The sequence below is a fragment of the Hippopotamus amphibius genome, chromosome 9 (assembly GCF_030028045.1).
Source record: "Hippopotamus amphibius kiboko isolate mHipAmp2 chromosome 9, mHipAmp2.hap2, whole genome shotgun sequence".
NCBI classification, from domain to species: Eukaryota; Metazoa; Chordata; class Mammalia; order Artiodactyla; family Hippopotamidae; genus Hippopotamus; species Hippopotamus amphibius.
Genome location: NC_080194.1, coordinates 94528193 through 94548681, shown reverse-complemented (window position 1 = coordinate 94548681; position 20489 = coordinate 94528193).

Here is a 20489-nt window from a genome sequence, read left to right as displayed (position 1 = left end):
TCAGGGTGCCTTGGTACAATGCAGAGATGCTCAGGGGCTCCCCTAGTGGCCAAATTCCCCTGTGCTAAAGGTCCTTGCTCTTCTTCACTTTCAATCCTTCCCTTTGGGATCTGTGTTCCCTTGGGATTTGCAGCTATCTGAAACTCAAGTCCACACAATGCTAGACATTAGAGATGGCTCAATCCAAAGAGATTGTTGTCACCCAAATTTCCCATCTTAAAGAAGAAGAAACTGAAATGCAAGAAGGGAGAAATGACCTAACAGAGGTCACTCTTTCCTGGAAGTATCAATGTGATGACTCATGTATGTTTGCTAAAGTTTAAGCCAAAAAATGTATTAAAGATTTTTAGTAAATTAATCAGGGATGGACTGGTAGAGGTGAAGGTGGGGAGGAAAGTTGATTGTCTGCTCAGCCTAGGTGAGTTCAATATATGCTATTTGGGACCCCTCCCCGACTTGTGTCCATCCTCCTTTCCACTCCTTTCCCTTGATTCCAAGTCCCTTCTAACTCTCACTTCTGGAGCAATTTGAATGCAAAGACCATAGGGAAATTGGAGCCTGGGAAAGCTCCCTTGGCTGAGAAATTAGTCAATCTAATTATCCTCTCATACTGTATTTATCTCAATGGAAAGGTTTGCCAATGGTCTGTCAATGACAGACAAAGTGAGTGTGAAGTAGCAGCAAGTAGTTAGGGTCTTAATTGTGTGAGCTGCCTTAAGGGATGTGTCATTCTGTCCTGGAGCTGTAAGACTGGGTTATCTCCATCCTGACACCCTTGGCTCAGTCCCCTTGCTATTCTGCATTCCCATGGCAGACAACTGGGTGACCGCTCACTCATTGCCATTCCCTAGGGGCTCCAGCCTGGCTCACTGGCTACCTACTCCAGGATGCCTTCCCTGACCTCTCCCCTCCAGTCCCCATGATCCCAACATGTGCACACCTCTCTCACAGCACTCACCATGTGGCACTGCCACTCCTTCCTGTGCTTTTCTCCCCCACCAGCCTGAAAGCTTTCTTGAGAAAGGAACCTAGCCCATCCTGGTCTTTGTGTCTCTGCACAGGTCCACTACACCGTAGTTACCTAATACATGTGTTGACATCAGAGTAAAATTCGAGTCAATTCCCAGTTTCCAGAGTCTTCCCCTTACTCTGATGCTTCACCTGGCTCTTCCCCTTAAGGCTAGAGTAGGTGCCACTGGAAAGCCAGGCCTGTCCAGGTATTGTGCCTAGGGCTTCACATACAACATCATAACCCTGAGGGGCAGGCTTTATGATCTCATCTTCATTTGAAGAAAGTGAGGTTCAGAGGAGTTATGTGTCTGGTTTAAGGTGTCACAGCTGGTCAGTACAGAAGCTAGATTGGAGCACTAGTCTGTCTCACTCCATAGCCTGTGCACTGCTATAGACTACACCCTAACTTTGGTGGCCTAGCCTGTCCTGCTTACAGCTCCCACCGTTTGAGATTGTCAACACTGTTTGTGACCTCAGACTCACTGATTAATTTTCTAGGATGCCATAAAGTCACATACCACCTAGACTGGACTTAACAACTTCATTTCCCAGGGACATCTGCCCTGCATATGGTCCCTGCTGTTTTAAAAGCCCTCTCTCCCCCCACCCCAGACAGGTGAGCCTGAGCATCACTGCTCAAGCCGCCCCTGGCTGCTGTGCAAAATTTCACATGGGCCTTCTCTTAGATTCTGGTCCTTGGTTCCTCCTGAACACTTGTGTCTTAAACATAATAATGACAAGCAAAGATGGGAGCTGCCTGAAATAAGCAGCCAGGACAAAAATCCCCTGCCATTATCTCCAGAGATCAAAGAGAAGATCTTACCTCTGTTGTTCTAGAAGATCCTAGGCTTCGATCTGTTTTGCATATCTTCCCATAGAATTCCCTGAGACTTTGATTTATCTACTTCCTGCTGACCACTTCATTAATTTATTTATACTTTCATCTTTAAAATATATATAGAAGCAAGGCTTATGTTAAGTTTGGAGTCAACGAGAAATTATCTCTGCTCACACTTTCTTTAGGCACCAGGCAGCCTGATCCTTTCCCTATGGAATCTCAAAAGTCAGCAGACAAGCACACACGCGTGCATGCATGCGCACACAGGCACACATCATCTGAGAGTAGAAGTAGAGCAAAAAGAAACAGGGTTAGAGAGGGGAGGAGGAGAGAGGCTGGGCAGGAGAGATGAGGAAGAAGATTCTGGGTGGAGTTACAGGTTGGAGGAATCCCAAGGTAGAGGCTAGAGCAGTGGTCAAACTGGTGGTAATGAGAGGAAGTCTCCTTGGGGTCCTTCTGGCATTGGAGAAATATACAAAGAACCAGAGAATGCAAGTGCAGAGGGTGTGAGGTCATGAATTTTGCCTGGTGAGTTTCTGGTTTCCTGGGTTGAGAATTCTACTCTGCTCACAAGAAAGAATGAAGACCATGTCCTCGAGGACATGGTCTTCATTTCAGGATTGGGGTGAATCCTTCAATTCAGGATTGGGGTGCCAGGGAAATAGGAGTCCAAGAGAGATAGAGACAACCTTAGTCCATTTGGAACAGAATGCCAAGAGGTTTTAAATATAGAGTGATGGTATTCAAGGAACGATAAGAAGCTCAGAAAGAACCTGAATACTGAAAATAACTCTATTGCAAATATCTACATTTTGCTAACAGACAGGACTGTTCCAGATGCTAAAAAAAGAAGCAGTCTGCACAGGTGATGGATTTTTCCCCTGGATATGGGAATCTGTGTCACAATTAACCTCTTGATGAGAGATTTCTGTCAATTAAATTTTAGTTGACAGGTGGTAAAAGCTGGACAACTGGCAAGGATTGACTGACAACTGGAGAAGATGAAGCCATTCGTCCTTTCTCTCCCTGCCTCCTATTTGATCTTTCCCCATCCTTCTTGCCAAATACCTTTAGCCTCTGAATACTCATTTCCAATGTCCCTTCTAGAAAACTTTCCCTGATCTCTTCCCTCCTCCCCCCACCTCCCATTTGGGTTGAGAACCTCTCCTTTGGGCTATCACAGCACACCGTGCTCATTTTAAAAATAGCACTTAATGCATTGCATTATAATCTCTCTGCTTCCTCCGTCAGACGGCAAGTTCCTTAAGGCAAAGAACTCTGCTTTACTCACATGCTTTGCTTTAGTTTCTAGCTCGGTGCCTGTTACTTCATAGATGTCAAATAAATATTTCTGAATGAATGGATAAATGAATGATCACAGAACTATGAATCTGGTCTAATATTCTCCACTATTTTGTGTTTCAACATAGGGGCTTGGGAATGGCATAGGCATATTTTGAGAAATTAAATTATTCAAAAGAGCACTAAACCAGTCACCAAAAACCTATTTTGCAGTCACCACTCTAGTACAAACATGTCTCGCCATCTTTATGTAAGTGTCCAAAGCTCACTGTTTGAGTAGAAATGCTTGCTATTAGGACTGCTCTCCCTGGAGGGGCAGGGGTCTCACACATCCCAGTAAACACATGCTCCTTCTTTGGTGCCAGCTGAACTTCACACGGCACCTTGTAGCTGGACCTGCTATTCACAGGAAGTCATGCCACCCTCTACACCATGTAACACACTGGTCCTGCTCAACATCACATCTGCAGGTGTCACATTAATATTGAAAGAGACATTGATAAAACCCCCTTAGGGAAGGAACCACCCATCTCACGGGTCCCCAGAGGATACACAGGCAAGGATGGGAAAAGCAGCCCTGTATTGGAACAGCCAGGACGTTCCCACAATTCTACTATGATGTCCCTTGGGGCAAAAGAAGCCTCAATGCTCTGGCTTGAATTTGTTGAATTAACAAAAAGATAGACACAATAAAGAACTCTTGCAAATAACCTTTCTAATTTCTGGTGAAGAACAAAAGGAAATTGTAGGGCCACTGTGTAAGTTCCCCACTGATACCTTTCTTAGAACCAAGGAGTAATTCTTTCAGGGAAGAAATTAAGATGCTTTCTTTATGGCTCTTAGTGTTGGAAATGCTTTTGTCTGGGTGGTAGTTTCAGAGAGGTAGGGAAGGAGGAAGCACGGGATCCGGGGAGAGGGAAGCATGGAGCTGGATATTTAGATAAGGCTATACCTTAAATAATAAGGATAAAATGATTTTTAATGTTTCCAGCCAGGCCTCCCACAACAGGAGAGCAAAGGAGCGTTAAGGGCAGAATCCACACCTAAGAGCGAGCCATGGGCTTTTGAAATGCTGATCATGATGGAAGCAACAGGGCGAGCTCTTGAATGCTACACCTGGGACACTGCCAGCTTCTCTCGTGCCAGCATGGTGAAACCCAACATCTGGGAACAGCCTACAGAAGACTTTCCTTCCAGCTCTTTGCATCAGGGAGGGATGCGGGTAGTGGAGTGTGCCAAGGACACGATGCAATAGAGTCACATAAGTAGTTGTTGAAAAGGTAGATTCTAGACACCACCTTACAGTTACTAGAGAATCTCCAAAGGTGGAGTCTGGAAATCTGCATTCAACTAGCTCCCCAGAAGATCCTTAGGCACACTGAAATCTGAAATGTAATGGTTTAGTACTTAGGAAAACACATTGCGGAATAGGAGAGACTGGGGTTCCAACAGAAGCTTTACATTCATTGACTTCATGACTCTGGGAACTTACTTAACCTCCCAGTTCTCAGCTTCTCACCTGTAAAATAGGAGTAATAGTAATATCAATGTTCAGGAATGTTGCACAGATTCAGTGAAATATTGAGTGTCCAGTGTTTTATATAGAGCTTTATACATGGTAATATGTGGGAGCTGGTATTATGTAACAATCACTATAGTCTTTTTTGGGTTAACAAAACGAATGCACATGAAATAATTGCAGACAGCTAAAAAACCAGGTGACCTGATGTGCCCAGAGCCATCACGAAGGAAAACATTTTCCCTTGAAATATGCCTCATTTATTTTCATGAAGAAGGCACACTACATCTTTTGCTGTTTCTCCAACTGGGGTGACTGGCTTGTTGCTATTGCTTCATGTAACTCCTCTAGGAGGAATCTTTGTTTGGAGGACTGCAAATACCTGCTTCGGAACCCATCTGGCTGGAGCTGAATGTCTGTGCCCTCACTTACTAGCTGTGAAGATAATAACAGTCCCTGCCTCACATGAGAATGAGATGACATACCCATGTAAAGTGCTTAGTTCAGTACCTGGCATATAGCATGTGCTTATTAAAAAGTAACTATTTTTAATGGTATAGGGGCTTTCAAAGCAAACCAGCCATCCCCAGGAGGACATGTACTCATATGCTCACTCAGCGAATGAATTCTGAGCTCCTACAATGTGTGTAGGGTGGTTCTTATTTCCTTGAGCAGTGCAAAGAAACACTATTTTTTTCTTCTGAAACAAGAAAAATCATGAGATTATTATATGGCAAGTATCAAATGAATAATGTACAGTGAACACTAGAACCCTTGGGTGGAGAAAAGCCAAGGGAGGTTTTCAGAAGCAGGGACAGACACTTTTGAACAGGAGGGAGTAGTCTTGAAAAGAAGAGCTGAAACAGAGTCAAGGTGAAGAGGACATATGCAATTTATGCATCCATTTAAAGAGTGTATGCCTAGAGGGTAGACTCATGCAGTCACCTTCAGAAGTCACTGCATTCTGGCCCGAAGGTTGGCTCCATGCCACCAGAAAGGGATGCTGTTATCAAGACTATGGTAGGGTGCAGGTGCACACAGTATATCAAGAAGACTGCTCTTGGGTGGCAATTTCAGATCTGGAAGAGGAGCCCATAGACAGCACACATATACTTTTTCCTTTTCCTTTTGTTTCCATGCTTTTCCTTACTTGCTTTTCAGGGAGAGGAAGGGGAAAGCGCAGAATTGAAAGCGCAGAAACTATCCTGACACTGCACCTGCCATAGGCGCTCTGCACCTGCCACCCCTATCTCCCCACACCCCTGCAATACAAAGACATAACCTTGAGCTTGATCACTGCACATTAAAGACACTGACTCAGAAAGGCTCAAGAGGACAGGAAGAACAGAGAACTGAAAGGGAGGAAAGAAAGAAAGAAAGAAGGGAAAGAGAGAAAGATGGTGAGATGCTGAAAGAGGAGAAGTAAGAAAAGTACCATGGACAAATGGGCCATCCATTGCACTCTGAAGCAGTCACAAATGATGGGGTGGATTTCAGTGAGGTGGTTGGTACTACCACCATCTGGGTTTCTGCCCCTTTCCCCTCACTTTTCATACCTAGAAACACTGCCTTGGATTATCCAGAAAGACACTCACGAATACACAGGCTTTTTAAAATTCATGAACTCAGTCACTTCTTCATTCATTCACAAGTATTTACTAAGGGCCTCCTATGTTCCAGGAACTGTGCAGAAACTGGGAACATAAAAGTGAACAAGATAGATATAGTGTCTATCCTTGTTTTAATCATCCATCAGGTACTTTTTGAACTGAATGCTGTAGCTTACACTGTGCTAGGTATTGCGAAAAATACAAAACAACTTTAAGACATATCCCACAGTCTCAGGAAATTTACTGTCTGCTGAGGAAATAATAAAAATATAGCTGAATTAATAACCTCCCCAGAATAACCCCAGTCCTCAGTGATCTTTCACTCATTGTACTCTCATGTCTGCTCACTCATGGCAGACTTAGCACACACTACCTTGTATTGTTGTTTATCTGCTTATGCATTTATTTATTTTATCCTATGTAAGGCCTGTATCAGTTAGTTTATGCTGTTTAACAAACTATTGCAAATCTCTTTGGCTTCAAATAGCAACCATTTATTTATTCCATGATTCTGTGAGTTGGCAGTTTGGACTGGGCTCAGCTGGGTGACTCTTCTGGTCTTGGATGTGTTCATTCATGTATCTTCTGTCAGATGTTGTTCTGCAAAGAATCTCTGCTTCTAGAGGTTAGATGGATGTTGACCAGGATATGAGAAGTGACTGGGCAACGTGGTCCTTAACCTTTTGGCAGTTAGACATGGACTTGTTCATCTGGCCACTTGGCAGAGAACTAGTGGAAATGTGCAAAATTTCCTGAGGCCTGGGGTCTGAACTGGCACTTTGTCAATTTTTCTGCATTCTATTAGCCAAAGCAAGTCACAGGGGCAGCCCAAAATTAAGGGGCAGCAAAATAGACTCTACCTTTAGATGGAAATGGCTGCAAAGACACATTGCAAGGGCATGGATACAGGAAGGGGTATTGAAATCATCTTATTCTCAATCTACCATATGATCTGTTAAGCTTCTCAAGAGAGATGCTACTTACACATTTTTATATTCTTTGAGCTGAGGGTCCTGGGATATTCCAGGAAGAGAAATAATGAGTCAGATGGGAGAGAGGTTGGGCTGAGGGAGGAGCAGGGAGACAGTGCTGCAGGATGAGGGAGGCATCACAATTGAGGACCTTGTAAAACTTGATAAGGAATTTGGACATTATCCTGAAAGCAATGGGAAGTCATTAAAGAATTTTAAGCAAGGGAGAGGAATGATGAGCATTATGTTTCTGAAAGATCGCTTGGACTGCAGTATGGAGAATGGATTAAGGGAGATGAAGGGGAAGCAGGAATAATAAAGTCCCATTTTAAATTTGCAAATACCTCTGGCAAGATTAGAGGGTTGTCAGCTTCTTACACTTTAAGGGCAGGATGCAGGACAGAGATCTCCCCCTTGACTCTGAGCTGTAGGAGGAGGGATCATCCAGCTTCTTAGCAATGCGTAACTCTCTCCCATATCTTAGGTAGGAAGAAGAATAGAAAGTTCAAAGATGAAGATTCTTTTTACCTTTCTATTAGCCAAACTAATCATTTGCCTTTAAGTAAGACATTTCATTTTGATTAAAGTAATAACCATGAATAAGTAAAAAGAAATTAATTTCCAGAAGGACATTCAAATCTAACAGGATTTCATTTCCTGTTGGGACTGAGGTTAATCCAACTCTTGCTTCTGCTGACATCTAATGGGAGTGACCACTTATTGAGCTCCCACTAGGTGCCCAGCAATTTACACAGTTTATCTTGCACGGTGTTTATGATGACCTCCTCAGGGAGATGCAATCACCCCATCTTACAGATGAGACTCAGATAAAGCATGCTAAGTGTCCAAAGTGACACCTGGAGGAGGGCAGAGCTGGAGGGTGAAGCAATACCTCTGATTCTAACATCCACGGTAGCTCACCATCACTCCCTGAGTCTTGCAATGTGCCAGGCACGAGATTAAGTCCTTGGTTTGCTTTATCTTGTTTCATCCTCCCAACAACACTTTGAGATAGGGCTATTATCCTCTCCAGTCTACAGATGAGGAAAATGAAGTTCAAAAAAGTCACTTGGCTCGTTCATGGCCACAGAGCCAGGTCTAACATCAGAAGCTGTGTTTTTAACCTAACATACTGCTTCCCATGTTCTTCTAATGTGTGCACCATCCTGTCATGAAAATGTTGGATTTTCTTAAATAAACATCCTGTTACCCTTCCTAACCACCATGTAAACAAAGCTCTGCATCATTGATACAGTGAGTCCCCCCACATCTCCCTCCTCATCTCCCACATCAGCTACAAGCCCCTGGATGGCAGGTTCGGTGTCTTAGAGCACTCTCCATCCCCTGCAGCTTCTAGCCATACGGATCTAGCCCAGAACTTTACTCGAGCTGGGCTGGTTCTCCCCAGGTGTGGTGCTATCTTTACTCACACATGTGGAAACGCTCGCAAGCTGAGGTTTTTGAGCGAGTCCTACTAACAAGCTGGTCAGGCAGGCAGCCTGCCCCTCCAGCTGCATCTGCACAAGGATGGATAAATGCCACTCTCAGAACAATGACCAGCCAGTCCCACCCCTTCCTCCCCCCAGCGCCGAGGTGCCTGGGGAGCTGAGGGCTGCACTTGGACGCTGCTATTCCTCCACGTCGTCAGTCACCAGTCTGAGAGAGGCTGGGCTCCTGCTCCTCAGGCAACAACATCGAGAGGAATAATGAGCTGCTCTGGGGAAGGCGAGAAATTTCTGATTGGGAAACATATGGGGCTGTCATAGTGACAGATGGACCCCAAAGCCCCTTCCCTACTACACTGCCCCAATGACCTCTACTCTCACCCCCACGTCTGTCTGTCCCTTGATGCTGATTGGGGATGGCGGGGTGGTTGGAGAGAGGAGTAGGAGACCACGAAACCAGTGAAAAAAGGAAAAAACCATAATGTTCTTGAGGGACGTTATTTGAGTGTTAGCTTTATAACTCACATCAGCGAGCCCTTTGGACCCACTTTATTTATTTGCATCATGAGAGAGTTAGACTTAGACTTTGACCTCCAAGAATGTAGTTTCCTGTGGGAAGACATTCAGGAGTCTTTCTGAAACCTTGAAAATGTTAAAGTATGTGGGCCGAGTGACTGGATGCAGAATGTCCTGCTTGAGCAGTGGAGGAGCTGAGGGTGCGGGGCGTGGACACTATGGGGGCATAGGCTACCGTGGAAACAGAATATTGACCCTCTCTGGGGGTGCAGCCCCTTTCTCACTTGCACACCTCATATCACCCTGTTTGGCCCTGAAGGATGGCTGGTTAGCCAGAGACGGGTAAGATTCCTCAGGGGAGGAACAACCTAAGACAGGCACAGTCGCAGAGGGGCCAACAGGGGTGGGGCACCGACCCCTAATATCTGAGAGAGGTCTCCTGCCCCCAGGGCTGTTTTGCTCTCCACGCCCAGCTCAGATCCACACCTGCTCAACTCGGACCCAGGAGGCAAACAAAGATCATTGCCCCAGTCATGTGAGGCCTTTGATTGTTTATGGGATTAACCTGGGAAGTGTTAGCCAAGAAACAAATAAAAGCAACGTGGGATGAATCAGCAAGGCTCTTGATCCTAGAGGTCTTGAGTCCCCCAGTCCCATCTTTCTCTTCAGTCTGTGTCTGTGTTTTCTTCAAGCTTGCAGCACCCGTCACTCACCTCGAGTTGCCGAGCTGGTCTCGGCAGTTTCCATCCTCCATAAACGGTGGACAGTGACAATACCCATCACTGCAGGCACGGTGGAGAGAGTCCCAGCATTGAAGTCAGAAGACTTGGGTGAAAACCAAGCTTTAGTTACTTGACCTCTCTGAGGTATTTGCATTTACCCATGCATGAAGAGAAATAATAAATGCATTTCTCATGGGATTCTTATGAGCATAAGACCCGGCACGTGTATATGAAGCACTTAACACAATATCTGGTCGAGGATAGATGTTCCTCCAGCATTTATTGATTGGGCAGTGCGTTTTGAATGAGGCACTGCTGTTAAACTGAAAGATACCATGCGAAGTCGACTCTCAGCATCTGGTGCCAGTCTGAGGATCGTGTCAGTATTCACGCTGGTATTGCTGAGTGGGAGTGTTCGCTCTAAGGTATCTTTCAACTTTTAAAGATGAAGATCTCCAGACAGAAAGATTGGCTGTTAATAATCAGCTGGCCTCACAGTCTGAAAGGTGGGGGGCTCTGCATCCCCAGCTCTGCTCTGTGTCCCCAGCACCGTGCAGGAGACTGGGGATCTCTGTTCTGCCCAGAGCAGAAAGCGACTGACCAAGTGGCTGTCAGGGACACTGGAGGAAACAGGGAAAGGGCAAGAACAGTGCATCAGGAAGGACAGGAGGAGACTGTTTAGGGGGTGGAGAGAGGCAGGTTTGTTCTGCCTGTGCTAAGGAAGCTGTTGCCTCCAAAAAGGGGTGTGCACACATGTATTACCCCAAGTCCAGGGTGAAGCTGGGAGGCGCAGAGCACAGCTGGGGTGAGCAGTAGTGGAGGTGAGGGCAGGCTCAGTGAGAGAAAAGGCGGAGGAGAAACTGAAGGCAGATACAGAAGACGTCGAAGTAAAGAAGAAGGAAGAAAAACATCTTGTCCTTTCCCTTATTAAAACCCTAATCCTAACCCTAACCTCAACTTTCCAAGGACCCCTGACCTGCAGGGCCAAGTCCTAGCCCCTCAGCTCAGGCATCAGACCTGGAGAGTAAGTGGTAAGTCTCCACACATCTATGTTCTAGCCACACTGGCTGGTCACCAACAAGACACGGGTGTTGCATCTCCACATCTTTGCCCTTAGGGTTTCCTCTGGGTGGAAGGCCTTTCAGCTCTTTCTTATTTTAGAAAATCACCAGGCATCCTTCAAGGATCATATCCTCTGGGAAACTTCTCCTGAGTCCCTGAGGCAGAATTCATCTTTCAATCCACTGGACAGCTGTACCTCCTTCCCTCAGTGGCACTCTTCCAGGACTATTTGCTTCCTTCCCTGCCTCCCACTTTACAGGGAGCTCCTCAAAGGTGGGGTGTATGTCCCATCCATCTTTGTATGCTAGCGCTTGAGCTGTGGGCCTAGAACACATTCATGGAATGTTCATGGAATGAGAGGAGGTGGAAGGGGAAGAAGGTGAGGAGAAAGGGTGCAGACAAGAGGGAAAAGGAGCCCAAGGAGAAGACGAGGAAGAGAGAAGGAAAGAGGAGAGGAGAAGGAAGAAGAGCATGCCATTCGAGAGCAGAGGGGGAAGGGAAAGGAAGAAAGGAAGAGAGGGAGGGAGGGAGGGAGGAAGTAAGGAGGGGAGGGAGGGAGGGAGGAAGGAAACCACAAAGGTGAAGTAGAAAGGAAAGTGAAGAGAATAAATAGGAAGAAGAGTAGATAAAGAAACAGGGCAGGTGGTTGAAAGAGGACAGAGGAAAATGGGTTCCAGAGAATCTCTGGGAATTTCTCAGCAACCAGTGCCTGGCCCCTGGGGCCTGCTTCTTCCCATTCCTGCATCCTTACAAGGCACCAGGGTTAGGTCCTCACTGAGTTTAGCCACATCTTGAGTATCTGTGACCTGTGATGACTGTTCAGAGGAAGTGTGGCTTCTCTACCACTCAAAAACAGCAGGCAGGTCCCGTTGTGATTTGTGTAGACAGTCGTCACTTATAACACAAAGAAGGGTCCTTCTCCTTCCTCCCTGTAATCATACCACCAATGCTGCTCCAGCTAACTCTATCTGGATAGACCCCACTGGACAACTATTGGCTGGAGACTTTGTGGGGCAACTCAACCCCAGCTAGACTTAACTGGACTCAGCTGGTCTTTCTATCTTCCCTGGGTTGAATTCCACTGTCTCTCCCAAAGTACCTCCTCTCACCCAATCTCAAGCAGACAAGCAGCTGGACTGACCTGGCCGTCCAGACACACAGGCCCCCACATGGCAGTGGGAGCTGTCCAGCAAGTGCTCTGGGGCTGTTCCCTGACAAGGGCTGGGACATCTGCCCCACACCACGCTTGCCGGTGCCGAGCAGTCAGAGGCTGGCTTCTGCGAGCGCGTGTGTTACATGAATCAACATCACCTGAGGTCAAAGTAAACATCATTAGGGAAGGAAGAGTCTGGAGGCCTCTTCGCACCTTCATCCCTCAGCTTCCCCAGGGAGGCTGTTGGGGGCAGAACTAGAAGTGGCTCTTTGGTTAATTCCAAGCCCACTTAATTAGCATGATTCAGCCACAGCTTCTTACATCTTCTCCCTGATGCCTCTCCCTCACCAGCCTTCCCCTTCACATGTAAAACCACCAGACCCCAATGCTCCTCTTTCTTTTCTAATCTTTTACGATGGAGGGAAAGTATATACTTCTTTGGGCGGGGTGGTGAGGTATTGCTCTTAAGGTATTTTCCTTAATCACAGTCAGGTCGGAAGGTTCTAGCAGGAGAGAGAGGAGAATAACGTGTGTGCAGAGAGGGCGGGGAAAACTTAGAAAATTCTACAGAGTTTCCCAACCTTCTGGAAGACAAATAGAGGCAACTCTTTTTTTTCTTTTCTAGCAGGGGCAGTGGGACCTGCTGGGGAGGGGAATGGAGAGTTTAAGTCCACAGGGCTCATTTTAGCCTAGAGCCAAAACCGTCACCATCTGCCCTAACCTTTTCTTCATTGGAGGTATGATGTTTCAACTTTCTTGTTTCTGCTTCTAAGCACGGAAATGGCCAGTAGGTGAGTGTGAACAAAAAGAGGGAAACAAAAGCAAGTCTCTAATAACAGCTAATCCAGAGAGAATCATGATTCCTCACCAAAATTGGAAGCTAACCAATATACTGTGTTTTTTTTTTTAGTAGGCATGTAGCGTAAACCTAGTTGACTGGCTCTTTCCCTTTATTCTCTTTCCCAGGGACCATCCTTGTAAATGAGAGTGTTGGCTTGCTCAGTGAAGGAGGATGGTCATCGTTAATTCCTTAGTCTCGAGATGCCAAGGTTCTCCTTGAATCTGCCCTCACTCCTACCTCCCTCCTGGAGGCACCCCCCAGAGACTACACCCCTCTGCCTATTCATTCATGTATTGACTACCTGCTGTGTAGTTGGGAGCAACAGAAGCGCTAGAAAAGAGCTGTAGTGCTCTTGTCTTTCTGAAAGCGTAGAATACAGGGAGTTGAGGGGCACAAAGTGAGGCTGGGAATCCAGGGGACTCAAATAACGAAGGCTATTACAGGGCTGGCTAAGGAGGTCAGCCTCTTATTTTATACACAATGAGGCGTTTCAGAAGATTTTGAAGCAGAGGGATGGCACCAGCAGTTTGCTTAATAGGAGATCACTCTGAGCTCTGGATGGAAGGTGGACTGGAAGGGGTTGGCAAGACAGCAAGCAGGGAGACCAGTCAAGAGGAGGTTGGAGTAGTGCAAGGAGAGAGGAGGAGAGCCTGCTGAGGGCAGGGGGGATGCAGAGGGAGGGAGCAAAGTCATGGGCATTTGACACACACATGACTTAAGAGACTTGGTCAAGCAAACAAAAAAACCAACAAAACCATATACTACTCCCCCAAAGCTGTATTTTATTCAGCTATTATTAATAACTGATTTGACTCTATCCACTCTGTTTTACAACCCCCGTCTCCTGCAATTGTCTGGTCCTGGTAACAATTTATTGGTGCAAAGGAGTCACAATATAAATACGTTTTATATTGCATATTGTATTTTAAGCAAATTTGAGACATCTCCGAGTAGGCGCCTTCCCAACGATAGCCTTGTTCAGACAGATAATTGTGTGCTGATTTTTATTTTATTTTATTTTATTTTTTCAGCTTTGTTCTCTCCCCCTTAGCAAAGCTGCAATCTTGCATACACACGTCAGTGGATAAAAACCCTTGAAAATAACTCTTCAGAAGAAATCTAATTTACTTTTTAATCTGGTTCGGAAATTTGCCAGAAAAATTTCCACCGACAAGCGCTGCCATTTATTACCACTTATCACACACCCGAGCTGTGCTCGCCTTCCTGATGGGGCTAATGTAACAGGGGAGGGATCTTCTGATACATTATTTATTTGATACAATCCCACCAGATAAGATCTATGGGCAGGAGAGGACAAAGTCTGACCTTATCCTCCATATAAGGGAAAGTAAGGGGTATTCCCTTTCGCTTGTTTGAGGAACCCTCTTCTCTACATGCCCTTGGGAAAATTCAGCTTCCCTTAGAGCTCTGGGACTATCACCCCTCAGAGACTCTGCTCCGACTTTGCTTTCTTCCCCTGAGGTCCACACCACCCACTCACACATTTGCTTGTGTTCGACCTTGAGGTGATTTTCAAGGGTTTCATGCTTGTCCTGATCTGCTTTTCTTAGGGACAGAGACCAGAGCGGCAGTTAGCATAGGCCTATCCAAGCTCAGTTTGGGGTGGCTTCATGTTGGGGAAAGAATATTGGTATAGGCCAGCTGTGGCCTTGGGCTGGTGACTTTGGGTCCTCATCTGTAAAATGAGGAGGAATCTCTACAACACTGTCAAGATTTCATGGTCCATAAAGGCTGTGAGGCTTTGGGAAGAACAGAGGACTTGAGTCAGAAGGCTTGGAGCTGGAGTTCTGGCTTTGCTGCCTCCTGGCTGGCTAATCTTCAGCAAGCTGACATCTCTGAGCCCCTATTTCCTGATCTGTCCACTGGGGTAGCAGCTCATAAAGTCATTATGATGAAAATGAACATGGAATCTTTGCAAACAGCAAAGAAATATGTAAGTGTATAATTATCATGAATCAATTCATTAATTAGTGAAAACACATTATGAGATATTTGCAGAACCCTCTCAGAAGGAAAACCTGGGGAGGAGTTGGGCTGGGAACAGCCAGCGGGGCTTCCTGTATACCTGCCTCCAACCTCAGGTGACAGATAGCCCAGGCTAGTCATAGTCAAAAGGAGATCTCTGCTCTCTGATGCTCAGGGCATTTTGGCTCACAGACCTAACAGACATTCCCAGAGTTCTCTAGAGCTCCTAGGATCTACAGAACTGGGATTCAGTCTCCATCTCACCCTGCCCATATTTCTTAAAATTATATAGGTGAAAGATCTTTGAACACTGGACAGAACTGTGTTGAAATCTTGGCTGTGCACACATTGAAATCTATAAGAATTTACATAACTTTTCTGAGCTTTAACCCTAACCCTAACGCTAACCCTAACCCTAACGCTAACCCTAACCCTGACCCTAACCCTAACCCTAACCCTAACACTAACCCTAACCCTGACCCTGACCCTAACCCTAACCCTGACCCTAACCCTAACCCCTCGTCTATAAAATGAGGAAACTAGCACTAACCTCTTGGTGCTGTTGGGAGAGGTCAGTGATATGTGTGATGTAGCTCTTTACAGGCTTCAGTGATCCACCATCAGTGGATTCAGTTCTAAGGGAGGTCCTCATCCTTGCACTCTTGGCGCTTAGGACAATGTCTGCCATGTTGGAAGAATTCAATCAGTTCTTGTCAAATAGATGGATGGGTAAATGAATGAATGGACGAATGCAGTACACAGTGGTCAGGGTCGTGAACTGAAGAAAATGTACATAATGTTCTGGACCTAGAAAGATAGTCTTGAGTCCTAAATCAATTTTGGAATCTTTATCTCCTCCCACATCTGCCTCCAACTTCTTCCAGGCATCTCCCCGCTCCTGCCGCCCTTTCCCATCCTCCTGACTTCCAAAATGTCCAATATCCTCCTCCCTCACCCTCCAAGCTTTTCTCTCCTCAGCAGACTGGTTGGCAGTGAGGTTTGCCCACAAAACTCTCTCCCTGTCTCCCTGCTTTCTGTGATCCCTTCTCAGAGCTATGCCTCCTGCGGGAAGAGTAAATATAGAAAAATGACAACATGTACATTAATGCTCGTTAGAATGTCATCATTATACTCCACAAAGTGTCTGCTGAGGGGGTCCCTAAAGGACACTTAGAAACGAAGCAGCTGCTCCAGATTTGTTCCAGCTCACATCTCGAAGAAATGACATTGAGATAAATGCAGTCATCTCTGGCTGGAGGGAGAGAAAAGAGCAGGGCTCCTTCGGAGGAGAAGGGGATGGCAAAGAGAGAACCTACAGTTTCCCCCAAGCACTCAGGACAACGGGAGCAGTGGACGGACAGCATGAGAACACTGGGGAGAAGACCAGGTCCCAGAACTGGGGCTGGTGTGCCCAAACCCAGAGGCTCATAGTCTGTGTAGGGAGATAGTAGGCTAAGGAACTCAGACCTTAATCTTAGATCAGTTTCCTAAAGAATCACCTGGTTTTCATCAATAGTGAGACACAAGCTATATTAGGAATGAGGAAAACATTATTCTACTTACTTTTCTACCAGTAGTAACTGGACAAGAGTGATTGAGAAAAGGGGAGGCAATGTGATATCCAAGTTTTGAATCTACTGACCAATGATACCAACTAATCTCCCTCTCTACTCTGCTCATCCACTCAAGACACATCCACAGGACACTCACGCGCCCTAATACACTCTTGTCCACAACCAGTCAGTAGCTGATCTAGCATCACTGTTCCCTTTACCCCACTGTCCTGAAAAAGCAGGCAACAGGATTTGTAAAACCTTGCAGAGATCATGTTTTAATTTCACTTTTATTTTTGTCATATAGAAAGGCAATTTTGAGTCTTAGCTATAAAATCGCTACTCTAAGTTCAATTAATTGATACCAACTATGGTTTGTATAGCACTTTATGTTTACACAGTCTCCCATGTACACATTACTACATCAGATTCTCATTAGTATCCCATGAAACAATCGGGGCAGGTATTATTATCCCCATTTTACAGATTAGGAAACCGAGGAACAGACTTTTCAATTGTGTAGATATATATTTCAATTGTGTATATATACATGTACACACACACACACAAATAAATACCTGGGATGCTAATATTCCTTGGAGAGGATGCTTTCAAAAAGAAAGCCACACAAATAGATGTCAACCCATGAAGAGCACAAGGTCCAAGTCTCCTGCAAACTCGGTAAATCCCAATTTGTTCAACTGGCTGTAAATAACCACTTCAGAGACCTTTCACTGCTCAGGATTAGAACTCTCCCTGCCTGATTGAAGTGTAGCAGCCCCACTGAACAAGAATGAGGTGAGCTCAGCCCCCTCTGCAGCCTGTCATCCTCAAATCAGTTTACCAGCTTAATTCATCAGCCAAGGCAGTGATCGTGGTCACGGAAAAGTATACAGGAACCACCTTTCAGAAAATAGGTATGTCAGCCCTGGTCTGCCGCTCCCAGCACTGTAGCCAGTTTGCAGTCTCTCTGAGCCTCAATATTCTCATCTGTGAAATTGAAGACTAAGCTCCGCCATTTACCAGTTTCCCCAGACCATTGGTTGCTATTCAGACACAGATTTATCACAGCCTCTTTGCAAAGGGACAGCCTTTACAACCTCACAGAATTTGCTACTGCTTCATGGATACACTCAAAAGTAACATCCTGGGCCTGAAGAGATTTCCTGCAGTTCTTTCCTCAGCTCTTCATATCTGGGTCCAAGCGTGTATGTGCACATACACGCACATGCAATCATGCACACACACATACACATACTCCCTGTCTATCACCCCCATCCCTCCTCTTTTCCAGGACTCAGAAGGTTGGACTTAATTAATTATCTTTAGACCCTGCTGTCTTTTCCTATTATGGTCAAACACTGATTGGTTTGATGATTCCTTTGAAAGTCTCCTTGTCATAATTTATTCAGTGTCCCTATGTACCAGGGAGGATGCACAGTTGTAGGCTGTTCTCTGCTCTGGAAATCTTATGGTCCCGTGAGCAGGGCAAGGCATCTACATTCCTTAAGCCTCAGCTTTCTCCTCTATAAAGTGGGGACAGTGGTAATGCTCTCAGGGTTGTTGTCAGGATGAAATGAGATAAAGACTGTAAAGCCCTTGGAACAATGCCTATGCATAGTAAAATCTCATCATTCTTGTTACTAATGGCAATGAATGTTATAGGGGAGGCATTCTACCAGAGCTATGGAGTAACTGTGCTATGGGAGATCTGAGAAGGATGGAGCTATAGTTGTGCTCAGTGGTCTTTAGCTAAAGAAAATTCGTGGGAGAAAAAAGCAATACACATAATTTTATGTTGGTGGAGAAGATGCTCTTAAACTTTTACTGGATTTACCCAGGGGGTGAGGAGGAATCTACCTGGAGCCACAATCATCAACTCTGCAAATATACAACACTAGTTCCTCTAGGTGGAGAGAGGGGTGACATGGTGTCTGCATCCAGTCCAACTGCAGAGGCTGCATAAGCACAGAGAAAGAAGGAAGGACACCTGGGTGGGGTTAACTGCGCGTGCAAAGACACGTCTGTGGGAAGGAGCATGGTCTTTTTGCCTGGTCCTCTGCAGGGGGAAGAACTCGTGGTATGTAGAGCAGGAAGTGAGTTGGAAAGTAGGCTTGCAGACAGGAGATTTCTCAAAGCTCTGTTTGTGATTATCGGGAGATGAGGAAAGCAAGACAATAGTCAAACTTTAATTAGAGTAAGCACTTTGATAACTACAGTCCTCAGGCCAGAAATTATTTAACTTCCTGTATTATTAAAATTGATTTTCACTAACCAATTCAGCCCCTGAGCCTAAAGTGTGTGTGAACAAGTCATTGAGAAGTAAGCTCCAATTTTGAGCTAGTAGTCTTAGAGGAAATAAACTCTGGGAAACAGGTCTCAAGTTGAAACTCTGGGAATCAGGTCTCAGGTTGACGTAGAGAGAAATGGAAAACATGAGAAGACTGAAAACCCATCCCACGTGTTCACATGATGCCTAAGAGCCACCATTTCTTCCCCACTTCTCCCTTGACAGTCATATGTGTTGCAGCACATCCGTGCCAGGAAAGGACATCAGATAGAGTATCTTGCCTTGAGACCAAGAATAGGAGATTAGAAGAGATGGGCAGCTCTGCCCCAATGTCCTCCTTTGATCAATGAACCTTATTAAGTAAGTTTATTTGCAGAGCTTAGTGATGAGAATCTACTTCTGTGGGTAAGGGAGGAACTATTGTCTCAACCCTGTTTTTCTCTAGTTCCCCCAGCCAGCCATCTGGAGTGGTCCAGGACGGATCATAGAGGGTCCTGAATATTGGCTGAGGAGCTTGGACAAAGTTAAACAAACTGAGAGCCAGTTTACAGGATGGCATGCAGAAGGTGGAGGTGCTGGAGGTGGATGTCAAGACGACAGGGGTTTTTCTTTGTAGGAAAGAGAGCTAAGGGTCACAGATGTAAATGGACTTTACATAGACAGGCAGCAACAAGTGCAGGCTTTAGGTGAGTAACAAAGAAGCAATGCTGCATTATAACCCAAACTTCTAAGTCCTACTCAGAGAGAAAGAAACGTTGATAAGAGCCACTTCTTTTAACTCCATGGGTTAGATAGTGGGTTAGGTAGAGTTGGCCCCTAATCTAGCCAGTGTTTATTGAATATCACCATGTGCAGTGTGCAAAGACACACAAGACATGGCATTACCTACACAATTAAGCAGGGCAAGTGGGTGTGTATACAACAACCAGTCACACATTGGGAAAAGTACTATTTCAAAGGTATGTACAAAGGACACATAATTCTGCCTGAGACAACTAGCAAAAGGAAATGGTATTTATGTTAGTTCTTGAAGAATTAGTAATTAATAGGTGTTTGTAAAATGGAGAAGGGTCTGTGGACCCACTGTGTCCCCTTTCCTTCAATATATGCATGTGTTCACAGTTCTCTGGTTGGGGATATTTATATTTGAGATAAAATGCTGTGCTTTCTCTCCTCTTGAGGATTGAAGCCTCTCCTGCCATGTATCTGTAAGGCAAATGACCTGGACAGTGACTGAAATTTCTAGAGGGAAAGAGCCATGTCTTACTTTTTCCAGTTAAGTGTGGCTTCCTGAGTGGCGGGGGCATTCTCACTCTTATTTTTCTCAGAGTCCCGTATCATCACATGTCTTTTCTGTGCTTGGAGGGAAGTTGTTGTTTGAATTGATCCCTCTCTGGAAGCCCCCAAATGGATGCTTTTTTTTTCCCTTTTTCTCTTCGGTCTTAGCATCAGGAACTGTGCACAAAATTCCTCCAACCTCCCTTGTGGCCCAAAGCTAATGCTTTCCCATCATTCTTTCATTCAATCAACACATATTTATTGAACACCAACCATATGCCTGGTCTGGGAGCTAGGAAGACAACGGGGAAAAAAACAAAACAAGTCCTTGCCCTTATGGACTCTACAGTCCAGTGGGAGAGTTAGACAGTAAATAATTAAGCAAGTAAAAA